Genomic DNA, 13,707 nt, shown 5'->3' with positions numbered 1-13,707 from the left:
TTCCATTAGATCATTTTCTCAAGCTCTTTATTATTTTCTTGTCGTTTTCTAGACTCCGTGTCGTTGACCAAAATCAGGGTCAACATTCTGGTGCTTTCATTGAGAGACTTGAATCCAAGAAAATCTAATGGCAAAGACTACCAAGAAAACTGGACAGGCTGCTGCTGCACCATCCCAGCCTCCTCCCCCAAATATGGTTGAAGACGAACCTCATTTGGACTTCGATGAGGAGGAAGTGGACTCTGAGGCCCTGAAGACAACACTGGGGGTGTTGCAAGATGAGTTGGCCACTCTGAGGGCCAATCAGGAGAGTGCCGCCGAGATAATGGTGCCACTGTAGAGGGAGATAGAGCGCCAACACCAAGAGCTGAGCGAGAGACAGGCGGAGATGGACCATCGTCAGAGGGATGCCATGGCAGCCCTTGAAGCAGCCCTCCAGTTGGCTAGGAATCAGGTTGCACCTGCCTCACAGCCTGATCAACCCCCAAGTGGGCCACCTCAAAGAGGTCCCAATCCTAGCCCTTCGCTCCAGCCAACAAGCCCTCAAAGGCCGGAGCAGTCACTGATGCCTCAGGATGATATCCCACCTAGGGACCCTGTGTAATGACCCAACTACTCTAGACTTTGGACCATTAATGAAAACTATACATAGACACTAATCCTTAATAGAACTTACAAGTGAAAAGATCATAACTTTATTAAAAACTTAAAAAAAAAAGTAAATGTTGAACTTACATAAAATTTAAAGTAGGATATGGGATCCCATTGTTTTAAAATCAAAACATAACATAATTGTACTTAAAAAAGGATTACATAACAAAGTGCGGAAAAATACACATAAAACCGTAAGTAAAGACTTCATCCTCGAATCGAAACTCTCGGCTCTTTGAATCCATTCTGCCCCAATACACATCCCCAAAGCCTCTAAGAACCTTTCCCGCCACCAAAGCTATTTTCCTGCACATATAAACATAAAAGAGTGAGCCTAATGCCCATCAAGGAAAACCTAACACATAACCCATATACATAAATTTCATAATGTAACATAAAACATATCATAACACATATGTCACATACATACTATAATGGCCATTATTACTTGGGGTCCCATAAACTAAACAAGTCATATGCCCATTAAATTAGTGGGGCTTGCTAGCTAAGCAAGTCATATGCCCATAATTTATTTGGGGCTTGTTAGTTGTACGGGTCATATGCCCAAGTCTACAATTACACATATTGTAGCATATTACATAACACATAATCATAAGATAACATAAATCATATAACACATAATTCCTATCCTATTTTCCTTACCAAAATTACCGGGATATGAGAACAAGTTTGGGACCTTGGAACATTCCTCAAAACCATTTATAACAGGGTGAGTATACTAAAGAGAATGAGATGAAAAGAATGGAAGAACTATACCATTAAGAATATACTTACCAAAAACCTTATGTGCAAGATTTTAGATTTCCTAACCAAGAATAAAGAATAAAGTTAGGGGCTGAGTAGAAGACTATAAGAATTTTAAGGAAAACAATACAGAAATGGACTAGAGTTTTGGAATACCTTGAAGACTTATATGGTCGATCTATACCTTGAACCGAAATGAGCTATAAACCTTACTTCCCAAGTGTTTGGTAAGCTTATAATGTTCAGGCTTAAAATCCCCAACCCAAGTGTTTACACTCTCACAATAACCTAGCAACTTGCAACCTCTGAACTTAGTTTGATGAATGAATAAATGGCTGGGTACTAGGTCCTATTTATAGAGTTTAAGGATGAAAAGAACTTCATTTAACTTAAATAAAAATAATGGCTTTTTAAATGAAAAATATTTGAATTATCGTTCAGTAGAGGCTGAAGACTCGTTCAGAAAGATGCTGGACTTATTAAGAGGTTAAAGGTTTGAATGGAGAACATTTTCAAAAAGTTTCAAAATGCCCTGAAGGAGGCGATATATCGCCCCCTGTAGGCGATATATCGCCTGGGCCAGTATGCCCGAGGCAATCGTGCGACGTTTCGTGTTTTTCGTATCCCCGTGCTGTGATATATCGCCCCCTATAGCTGCGATATATCGGCATATGCTGAATATTTAAACACGAAATTACACATTTTTAGCTTAATTTGAATTGAGTAAACAGCCTTGACTAAGCCCTCTAACGTTTTCAAAGCTGTTGACTGACCCTAGGATATTCAAATTTTACTCTTAATAAACTTATTCCTCAAAAATACTTAATTGTCATTAAACATACACATGACATGCGCTATTATCTTATTGGGTCTTATCTAAACCTTATAATATAATAAATATTACCCTCAATATCAGTCATATTAATCAAACCTTAGGTTAAAATTAATATTCTTAAACTATAGGTTAAACTTAGAAAATCTACAAGTGTTACTATGAGTGTCCAAATAATTCCCGGTCTGAACCAAAAATCCACAGTCATAACAATAATACTACTATTATTATTATACTAATATCTAACTTGCTAAGTAAAGTTCTTTGGACTCTACAATTCTCCCCTACTCAAAAGAATTTCGTCCTCGAAATTTACTTACCAAATAACTCCAGATACCGGCCTTGCATGTCCTCTTCCAACTCCCACGTTGCCTGTCGCTCAAAACTATTACTCCATAGGACTTTGACTATAGGAAATCTCTTGGACCGTAACTACTTCATCCCCCTATCTAGGATGCTAATCGGTCGTTCCTCGTAACTCAAGTCTTTCTGGAGTGCTATCGTATCGTACTTGAGGACGTGAGATGGGTCTGACACATATTTACGTAGCATCGAGATGTGGAACTTGTTGTGACTATCTACTAGTCCTAGCGGTAGGGCTAGTCTATACGCAACTGCACCCACTTTGTCCAATATCTCAAAAGGACCTATAAACCAGGGACTAAGCTTGCCCTTTTTCCCAAACCGCTTTACACCTTTCATAGGAGATATTTCAAGAAGACTTGATCTCCGACTTTGAATTCCACATCGCGTCGCCTGGCATTCGCATAGCTTTTCTGACAGCTTTGAGCAGCAAGCATACGCTGTCTAATAAGCGCTACTGCTTCTTGAGCTTGTCTAACAGCTTCGAGACCTAGAAGCTGCCTTTCTCCTACCTCGTCCCAGTACAACGGTGATCAGCACCTTCTTCCATATAGCAACTCATAAGGTGCCATCCCAATCGTTGATTGGTAGCTATTGTTGTAGGAGAACTCTATTAGAGGCAAGTACTTATTCCATGATCCTCCGAAATCAAGTACACATGCGCGTAGCATAACTTCTAAAATCAGAATCGTACGCTCAGACTGCCCGTCTGTCTGAGGATGAAAAGCTATACTAAGACTTAACGTAGTACCCATAGCTTGCTGTAAACTTCGCCAAAATCTCGATGTAAACACCGATCCTCTATCCGACACTATCGTCTTGGGGATTCCATGCAACCGTACTATCTCTTGGATATAGATGTCTGCATATTGGTCTGCCGTGTATGAAGTCTTAACAGGCAGGAAATGAGCCGACTTGGTTAGTATATCTATTACTATCCAAGCGGAATCATGCTGCTTATTCGTCTTTGGCAGACCCGTCACGAAGTCCATGGCTATATCGTCCCACTTCCATTCTGGTACGCTAAGCGGTTGCAATAAGCCCGCAGGCCGTTGATGCTCTGCTTTCACTTGCTGGCATATAAGACACTTGGACACAAACTCTGCTATGTCCTTCTTCATCCATGGCCACCAATAGATTGCCTTGATGTCCTGAGTCATCTTGGTAGACCCTGGATGAACTGAGTACGGGGTACTGTGTGCTTCTTCTAGAATCGTTTTCTTAATACTTTGATCATTCGGCACGCATACCCGATCCTTATATCTCAATAATCCTTGACTAGATATTGAGAAATATGTGGCCTTGCCTTCTCTGACTGCATCCATATGTGCTGCTAGTGTGTCATCATGTCTCTTACCAATCCGTATGTCTTCTAGTAGATTTGACTGGATAGACAAGTTAGCCAGCTTGCCTACAACTACTTTTATTCCGGCACTGATCAGCTCCTGATGTAGTGGCTTTTCTATTCCGGCTAAAGCTGCTAAATTTCCATAACTTTTCCTACTAAGTGCATCGGCAACTACGTTCACCTTCCCCGGGTGGTATAGGATTTCGCAGTCGTAATCCTTTACTAACTCCAACCACTTGCGCTGCCTCATGTTGAGCTCCTTTTGAGTAAAGAAGTACTTTAAACTCTTGTGGTCCGTATAAATCTCGCACTGTTCTCCGTAAAGATAATGGCGCCAGATTTTTAATGCAAAGACCACCGCTGCCAACTCCATATCGTGAGTTGGATAGCGTTGCTCGTACTCCTTCAATTGTCGTGAGGCATAGGCTATCACCTTGTCATTTTGCATCAGCACGCAACCCAATCCTTGCTTTGATGCATCGCAGTAGACTACGAACTTATCGTTGGGTGTCGGTACACAGAGTATTGGTGCTGCGCAAATCTTATCCTTAAGTAACTGGAAGCTTTCTTCACACTTATCATTCCAGTTAAATCTTTGTTGTTTCTGGGTCAGGTTGGCGAGTGGAGTGGCTATCTTTGAAAAGCCCTCTACAAACTTCCTATAATAACCTGCTAACCCTAGGAAGCTTCTTACTTTAGATGCGTTCTTTGGTCTAGGCCATTCCTTCACGGCCTCTACCTTTGATGGGTCTACTGCAACTCCGTCTTTCGATATAATGTGCCCGAGGAACGCCACTTGCGAAAGCCAAAATTCGCATTTCTTGAACATGGCGTAGAGTTGATGCTCCTTCAATCGCGTCAAGATCAACTTCAAATGTTTCTCGTGCTCTACTTCATCCTTGGAGTATACTAAAATGTCGTCGATGAAAACAACGACGAATTTATCTAAGTAGTCTTTGAAGACCCTATTCATCAAGTCCATAAATGTGGCTGGTGCGTTGGTAAGACCAAAGGACATAACCAAGAACTCGTAATGTCCATAACGAGTCCTAAAGGCTGTCTAAGGAATATCTTCTCCCTTTACCTTGAGCTGATGATACCCAGACCGTAAATCAATCTTTGAAAATACAGTCACGCCTCGAAGTTGATCAAACAAATCGTCGATCCAAGGTAGCGGGTACTTGTTCTTAATCGTTACCTTGTTCAGCTCGCGATAGTCTATACACATCCGCATACTTCCGTCCTTCTTCTTCACGAATAGTACCGGAGCTCCCCATGGCGAATGGCTTGGCCTAATAAAACCCAAGTCTAGGAGTTCTTGTAGCTGCGTATTTAACTCCTTGAGTTCCGTAGGTGCCATCCGGTATGGTGCTTTAGAGATAGGCTCGGTGCCCGGTACTAATTCTATCGTGAAGTCTATTTCCCGAGTTGGCGGCAATCCTGGCAAGTCATCAGGAAATACCTCTGGAAATTCTCGTATAACACGGACATCTCCAACCTTAAGTGGTGTCTCCCTTTCCACATTGGTGATGCTGGCTAAGAACGCTTGACATCCTTTCTCCATCATTCTCTGATCTTTGAGAGATGATACTAGCGGGGTGCGTAATCCTGAAGCTTGTCCCATGAAGCATAGTCTTTGGCCGTCAGGGGTCTCAAACATCACCTTCTTGCGTTTACAGTCGATGGTTGCGCCATGCCGTGCTAGCCAGTCCATGCCTAGTATTACGTCGAAGTACTTGATTACTAGTTCTATCAGGTCTCCTTCTAGTTCTATGTCCTCAATCTTGATCGGTACGCCTCGTACTATCTGTGATGATAGAACTACTTTGCCCGAAGGCAACTCAGTTACAAACCTAGTTCTAAATCTTTCACAAGGTTTGTCTAGTTTTTCTATCATTCCTAACGAGATATACGAATGAGTGGCTCCCGAATCAAATAATACATAGCATATGTTATTGAGGATAGAAACGTGACCTGTGACCACCTTATTGCTAGCATCAGTCTCTCCTTGGGTTAAGGTAAAAACCCTAGCAGGAACCATCTTGTCTTCTTTCTTCCCATATGGCTTTCGCTGAGGACAATCTCTTTTCCGATGCCCTTCCTGACCACAGTTAAAGCATTCCTTGGTGTTTGCGCGACATTCTCCAGGATGCTTCTTCTAACACTTAGCACATGGCGGGTATTCCACGTAACCCGGCCTATTTCCCCCATTATTTGTCTGTGCCCTCTTATCGCTGTCAGATTGCTTGTTGTCAGGATGCCTTCTCTTCTGACCGTTACTATTGTTGCCTGACTAATTGTTGCCATTATGGTTGTTGTTCCGACTGGTCTGAAGTTGACTCTGTTGTCTAGGTTCAGGCTTACTGGCTTCCTCTTTACTTACATTAGCCTGCAACCTCTCTACTTCTATTGCCGTCTCAAGAATGTCGGCATATGTAGTATTCCCCAGGTTTGCCATCTTAACCCCCATCTCGATCTTCGGTCGAAGTCCTCTAAAAAATTTGTTCACCCTCAGAAAATCGGTTGGAACCATCTCAGATGCGAATTTAGCTAAGCGGTCGAATTGATGAGCATACTCTGCCACTGATAAAGTACCCTGCTTCAAGTTGGCGAACTCCTCAACTCTCGTAGCGAGTACAGCCGAATTTTGTACTTCTTGTGGAAGAGTTCCACAAATCGAGTCCATGTCATGGTGGCAACATCTTACGATTGCTGGACCAAGTCCCACCATATCCTGGCATCCTTCTTGAGCAATGACGAGACGCAGGATATGCGGTCCGCATTACTGAGATTCATGTGCGTAAGAATTGGCTCCACATTCCTTAGCCACTCTTCTACCTCAAAGGGGTATGTATTCCCTTCGAAGTTTGGAGCGTGCTGTTTGCGAAACCTCTCATACACTGGCTCCATGTGCTGTACCAGATACGGCGCGTAGTTCGCCACTGACCATCCCCCATATGGACCAACTTGTTGGGGTGTTGAGGCCATTTGCTGTTGCTGCAGCTGCGGTGGAGGCGGAGGCTAAGTCTGGGGCTGAGCCTGTTGTCGCTGCTGCTGCAAAAGTTCCTCGACTTGTTGTCACAGTCTGGCGATTTCTGCAGTGTTGTCAGCTGGCGGTGTCGGCGCATTGCGGCTGGTAGTAGCACGCACTCTCCTTCTGCGTACTGGAGGGACTTCATTGCTCACTGGAACAGCGTTGGAGGCATTTCCGTTGGTGCGTGCAGATCTTCAGAGCGACATCGTAGCAGATTTCTAACAGTTGAAAGAAACATGTTGGAACTTTACCTAATAGGCTCTAAGGCAAAAACTTATTCTAAAACAAACATATCTCAGACCTATTGATTATGACTTCTTATGAAAATTTTATAAGTCTTCTTTATTATTTAGAGTGGGTTTCTATACTTAGAAAAACAAGTCATCTTTATTTTCTAAGTCTGTTTCTAATCATCCTATATGACTTAATTCTCAAGCTCGAAACTCATCTTTGTTCCAAAGTTAACCATATTGAGGGAGGGCTGGGATCAGTAAAATCGTTCCCACTACTATGGCCCCCTAACTCTCAATAAGGAAACTTGGTTCATTGATTTGTATCCACCCTCACCGAACTTAGTCATTATTCATTTTATTTATTATTTATTATGATTGCGAAGATAAAATCAAACTCATACATGATAATAAAATAACATGATATTCATTTGGAAAAAATAGTTTTTCACTTATTACAACCATAAAATAAAGAAATAAATAAAACAAACAATGAAAACTACTATTCTAAAAATCAGGATCTTCTACATCCGACCCTTCATCTAACATATCATCATATAGCTCTTCATAATCCTCATTGTCATGTGCATCAAAATGTCCTCTAGGAAGGTTTGTGAAAATCCTATGTTTTTGCTCATTGGTAAACAGAAATTCGGATTTTGAAGTGAACCTAATTAGGAGGAAGTAATATCGCATTGCTGCTGGTAGTTCATCCTCATCATCCATTGTTTCCCATATTTCCTCTAAGGCTTCAATTACGGGATGGAAATCTCTAAATAGTCTAATTATTAAAACATATTGCTCCGTTGCTCTCATCATGATTTGCTTAGATTCTTGAAGGTGACCTATCTCTCGGTGGAACAAAAGCAATCTCCGAGTGATTCTCTCTAGTGTTCCTATGGTGTTTCTTGGTTCTCTTATTCTCTTTAAAGTCTTAATGGCTCGGATATCCTCATAAGTTAATGCTCCGTTCATACTTAACTGAAAACATAAATATTAAAAATCGTTAGCTATGCACATAAGCAAAGTAACTATAACTTAAATACTTACTTGGCGGTTAGATTCGGAGCTTTGAGTGTGGGTATTGAGGAGAACTTCATGCGAAGGAACCGTTTCTCTGATACCAACTGTAATGACCCAACTACTCTAGACTTTGGACCATTAATGAAAACTATACATAGACCCTAATCCTTAATAGAACTTACAAGTGAAAAGATCATAACTTTATTAAAAACTTAAAAAAAGTAAATGTTAAACTTACATAAAATTTAAAGTAGGATATGGGATCCCATTGTTTTAAAATCAAAACATAACATAATTGTACTTAAAAAAGGATTACATAACAAAGTGCGGAAAAATACACATAAAACCGTAAGTAAAGACTTCATCCTCGAATCGAAACTCTCAACTCTTTGAATCCATTCTGCCCCAATACACATCCCCAAAGCCTCCAAGAACCTTTCCCACCACCAAAGCTATTTTCCTGCACAAATAAACATAAAGGAGTGAGCCTAATGCCTAGCAAGGAAAACCTAACACATAACCCATATACATAAATTTCATAATGTAACATAAAACATATCATAACACATATGTCACATACAAACTATAATGGCCATTATTACTTGGGATCCCATAAACTAAACATGTCATATGCCCATTAAATTAGTGGGGCTTGCTAGCTAAGCAAGTCATATGCCCATAATTTATTTGGGGCTTGTTAGTTGTACGGGTCATATGCCCAAGTCTACAATTCCACATATTGTAGCATATTACATAACACATAATCATAAGATAACATAAATCATATAACACATAATTCCTATCCTATTTTCCTTACCAAAATTACCGGGATATGAGAACAGGTTTGGGACCTTGGAACACTCCTAAAAACCATTTATAACAGGGTGAGTATACTAAAGAGAATGAGATGAAAAGAATGGAAGAACTATACCATTAAGAATATACATACCAAAAACCTTATGTGCAAGATTTTAGATTTCCTAACCAAGAATAAAGAATAAAGTTAGGGGCTGAGTAGAAGACTATAAGAATTTTAAGGAAAACAATACAGAAATGGACTAGAGTTTTGGAATACCTTGAAGACTTATATGACCGATCTATACCTTGAACCAAAATGAGCTATAAACCTTACTTCCCAAGTGTTTGGTAAGCTTATAATGATCAAGCTTAAAATCCCCAACCCAAGTGTTTACACTCTCACAATAACCTAGCAACTTGCAGCCTCTGAACTTAGTTTGATGAATGAATAAATGGCTGGGTACTAGGTCCTATTTATAGAGTTTAAGGATGAAAAGATCTTCATTTAACTTGAATAAAAATAATGGCTTTTTAAATGAAAAATATTTGAATTATCGTTCAGTAGAGGCTGAAGACTCGTTCAGAAAGATGTTGGACTTATCAAGAGGTTAAAGGTTTGAACGCAGAACATTTTCAAAAAGTTTCAAAATGCCCTGAAGGAGGCGATATATCACCTGGGCCAGTATGCCCGAGGCAATCGTGCGACGTTTCGTGTTTTTCGTATCCCCGTGCTGCGATATATCACCCCCTATAGCTGCGATATATCGGCATACGCTGAATATTTAAACAAGAAATTACACATTTTTAGCTTAATTTGAATTGAGTAAACAGCCTTGACTAAGCCCTCTAACGTTTTCAAAGCTGTTGACTGACCCTAGGATATTCAAATTTTACTCTTAATAAACTTATTCCTCAAAAATACTTAATTGTCATTAAACATACACATGACATGTGCTATTATCTTATTGGGTCTTATCTAAACCTTATAATATAATAAATATTACCCTTAATATCAGTCATATTAATCAAACCTTAGGTTAAAATTAATATTCTTAAACTATAGGTTAAACTTAGAAAATCTACAAGTGTTACTATGAGTATCCAAATAAATCCCGGTATGAACCAAAAATCCACAGTCATAACAATAATACTACTATTACTATTATACTACTATCTAACTTGCTAAGTAGAGTTCTTTGGACTCTACACCCTGAGATGCAACCTCCGTCCCAGGCTGGTCGAGGCAATCCCCCGCGCCCAAGGCAAAATAGGGCCAGGTAACAGCCCCGCAGCCCTAGACGCCCAGGGGGTGAAGAGCTGCACCCACCGAGCAGGGGGCAGCGTCCTTCTACCAACAAAAGGAACTCAGAGACAGGCTCTGCAGTCAGGGGCCCTCCACAGCATGACAATGCACGGGGACCCACCGACCAACGTAGGCCTCCCCCTAACGCTCGGGAAGTTCCAGCCCAAGGAGGCAACAAAGGAAACAGTCGGTCCCACCATAGCCAGTCAAGGTTCAGAGACGGCCACAGCTACAATGAGGCTGACTCAGGCAGAGGGAATGCTGGTCGGAGGAACGGGGAGAGAGGTGGAGGCAGAAGCCCCCCACCTAGAGAAGACCAACAAGCAGGTCATAATGCTGGGGGGGGGGGGGGGGGGGCAGCCTAGACAAAATAACGTCTCATCGCTCTCCTCAGATTCTGACACAACCTCCATATCATCCTCCTCCTCCAGCGACTCTGTGGAGAGTGTATCACTGGCGCTCCTAGTTGAAACCACTGGGAGTTTGAGATTTTTGTTTGGAATAGATGGAATAGAGAGAGGCTTGCATAGACTACAAAATTTTTTTTTGGCATATATGTTTTAGTTTTTAGAAATAAAGTAGAATGTGAAAAGGTTATTAAAATGAGAAGTTTTGATTACAAATCCCATATTTCACGCTTTACAATAAATTATATTTAAAAAATATAAAATAAAAATCAGAAATAAAAAATAATTTTATTAATTAAAATCTAAAAATGGTTAAGAATTGTATATAAAAATAAAATTAGTATTATAAGTATTAATATAGTAATATAAAATAATATTGTAATGAGTTGGGTAAAAATTCCATACAAAAATAAGCAGGTGAAATTACTCATCAGCCATTCAATACATGGGCATGTTAAATGAGCCCAAAATTTTGAAGTATGAAAAACAGTTAAAAAGGTTGAATGGTAACCTCTGACCACACTGTTGACATGGCGCTCCCGCCAAACCCACGACATAGTTTATTGGCTGCTTTGGTTCCATGGCCGAGTCCAGTGTCTCCATGAGAGACCTTAAGCAAATATGCGTGTGCAATCCTAGCTAATCTCAACCGGCAACCCATTGTGCTCGGTAATAGAGCTGTAAATACGGGCCGGGCTTTTGAGCACGGCACGAAACTGGCACTAGCCCGGGAGGCCCGAGCACGACACGGCACGAAAAAATATGGGCTTGGGCCAGGCACGGCACGACAAGCCCGAAGGCACGACACGAAAGCACGAACAAACTAGCCCGAAAGCACGACACGATAAAAAACTCGATATTTTGATATTAATAATCATAATAAATTTTTATTTGTCAATAATTAATAAATTAAAATGATAATATATGTCTTATTTTTCTCAATGTTTATATTTTTATAATTATATTAATTTATTTTAAGATTTGTTAGTTAAATTTTTAGCATTTATTAGTAGGTATTAAAATTCTAATAATTATCTTTGATATAATTTTGTGTAAAATATTGTTAAAAAGTATATAAAAATATCTAAAATTATAATTTAAACAAAGAAATGTATTTGGTTTGGTGGTAAGTCCATTGATGGTTAAAGAGGAGGTGGAGGGTTCAATTCTCCATCCACACATTTTTTAGCAAAAAAAAAGTGGGCCCGAATAAAGAAAGTGGGCCGGCCCGACACGGCACGACATGGGCCGGGCCCATAGGCCGTGCTGGGCCTACTCTTTCAAAAATGGGCTGGCCCGGCCTGGCACGAATTGAATATGGGCCGGGTCCGACCCGAATTTATTGGAGGCACGAAAATGTGGGCCGGGCCAGCCCACATTTACAGCTCTACTCGGTAAGATATTTCGTTTCGCGGCGTGGTATCACCCTCCGACGACTTGCTTTATGCTTAACGTCTATTTTCCCAAATGCCCAAACCAAACACTTTCTTCTACAACACTCTTATTCGGGGTTACTCCAAAAGCTTATGGCCTTCCCATTCTTCCATTCTGTATATTTGTTCAACCAGATGAGACTGAATTGCCTCAACCCAGATGAGTATACTCTCACATTCTTCCTGAAAGCCCAGTCAAAGATGAAAATGAATTTGCCTTTCACTAATGGCGTCTGATGACATTCACGGGGTTGTGTTGAATTTGGGATTTTGCTCGCAGTTGTTTATGTATAATGCGTTGATTCATTTGTACGCGGCTAGAGGGGAATCCAGTGCAGCCAGACAAGTATTTGGAGAGATGTCGATGGTTGATGTTATTTCGTGGTCGGGTTTGGTAGTTGCTCATGTGAGAACATGGGAATTAGACTCTTCACGACATGTGTTTGATCAAATACCTGGTAGAGATGTAGTTTCTTGGGCAGCTATGATTTCAGGGTATTCCCGAGCAAAGCGTTCGAGGGAAGCTCTTGATTTGTTTTCGGAGATGATGGATTTAAGCATGATGCCCGACGAGGTCACCATGCTGAGTGTAGTTGTGGCCTGTACAAACTTGAGAGACTTGAAAACTGGGATAGTAATCCATCAATACATAGACGAGACAGGGTTCGGATGTATGGTTTCGCTTCGTAATGCATTGATCGATTTATATTCCAAGTGTGGATGGTAAACCGAGCATGGCAAGTTTTCCATGACATGAAGTGTAAAAGCTTGGTTACTTGAAACTCAATGATCTCAGCCTGTGTCAATCACAACAATGTAGATGAAGCATTTCATCTATTTGGACACATGCTTAATTCTGGCATTTCGCCTGATTGGTTCACGTTCTTATCCCTTTTAGTTGCTTATGCGCAAAAGGGATTGGTAGATGAAGGGTATAAGCTATTCGAGAGCATGCAAAAGAACCATGGAATTGCACCACGCATTGGGCATTATTGTGGTGGATATGTTAGGCAAATCAGATTGGATGAAGCGTATAGACAAATAGTAACAACATTATGACAATGCAAGCAATTGGGAAGCATTGCTTGCTGCTTGTAAAGTTTATGGAAATGTGGATGTGGGGTAAAGATTTGTGAAGCGACTTCGAGGGTTCCTACCAGATGGAGAGAATATCAAATTCTTCTACACGATATTTATGCTGCTGCTGTAAGCAAAGAGATGTAGCAAAATATGATGGTTAATAGTGTATACTCCAAAGTCCTAACCACAGTTTCACAGTTTCACGAGAGGGTAAGGATTACTATCAATTATATATATACTTTTGGTATTTATACAGTGGAGCTACTACAGGGCCTTTAGGATTTTTAATCTTTTCAGTCGAGTTAATCAAATAATTTTACTGGTTATATATGTGGGACTTGCAAACCATAGTCTATCCATCTTGTTATGCGAGAAGTGTAGGGAACACCCGAGAATGATATTTTGACTACAATAAACCTGAATTCTCTTGTAACATCGTT

At 40.5% G+C, this 13,707-nt stretch overlaps 1 pseudogene; it reads left to right on the top strand.

The window, feature by feature from the left end:
* The first annotated feature begins 6,916 nt into the window (after positions 1-6,916).
* Positions 6,917-13,590, top strand: LOC133814358 (pentatricopeptide repeat-containing protein At5g15300-like; annotated as a pseudogene).
* The last annotated feature ends 117 nt before the right edge of the window (positions 13,591-13,707 follow it).

Source organism: Humulus lupulus, chromosome 2 (genome assembly GCF_963169125.1).
Source record: "Humulus lupulus chromosome 2, drHumLupu1.1, whole genome shotgun sequence".
In the NCBI taxonomy this organism is placed as follows: Eukaryota; Viridiplantae; Streptophyta; class Magnoliopsida; order Rosales; family Cannabaceae; genus Humulus; species Humulus lupulus.
This window is presented reverse-complemented; position numbering and strand designations above follow the sequence as displayed.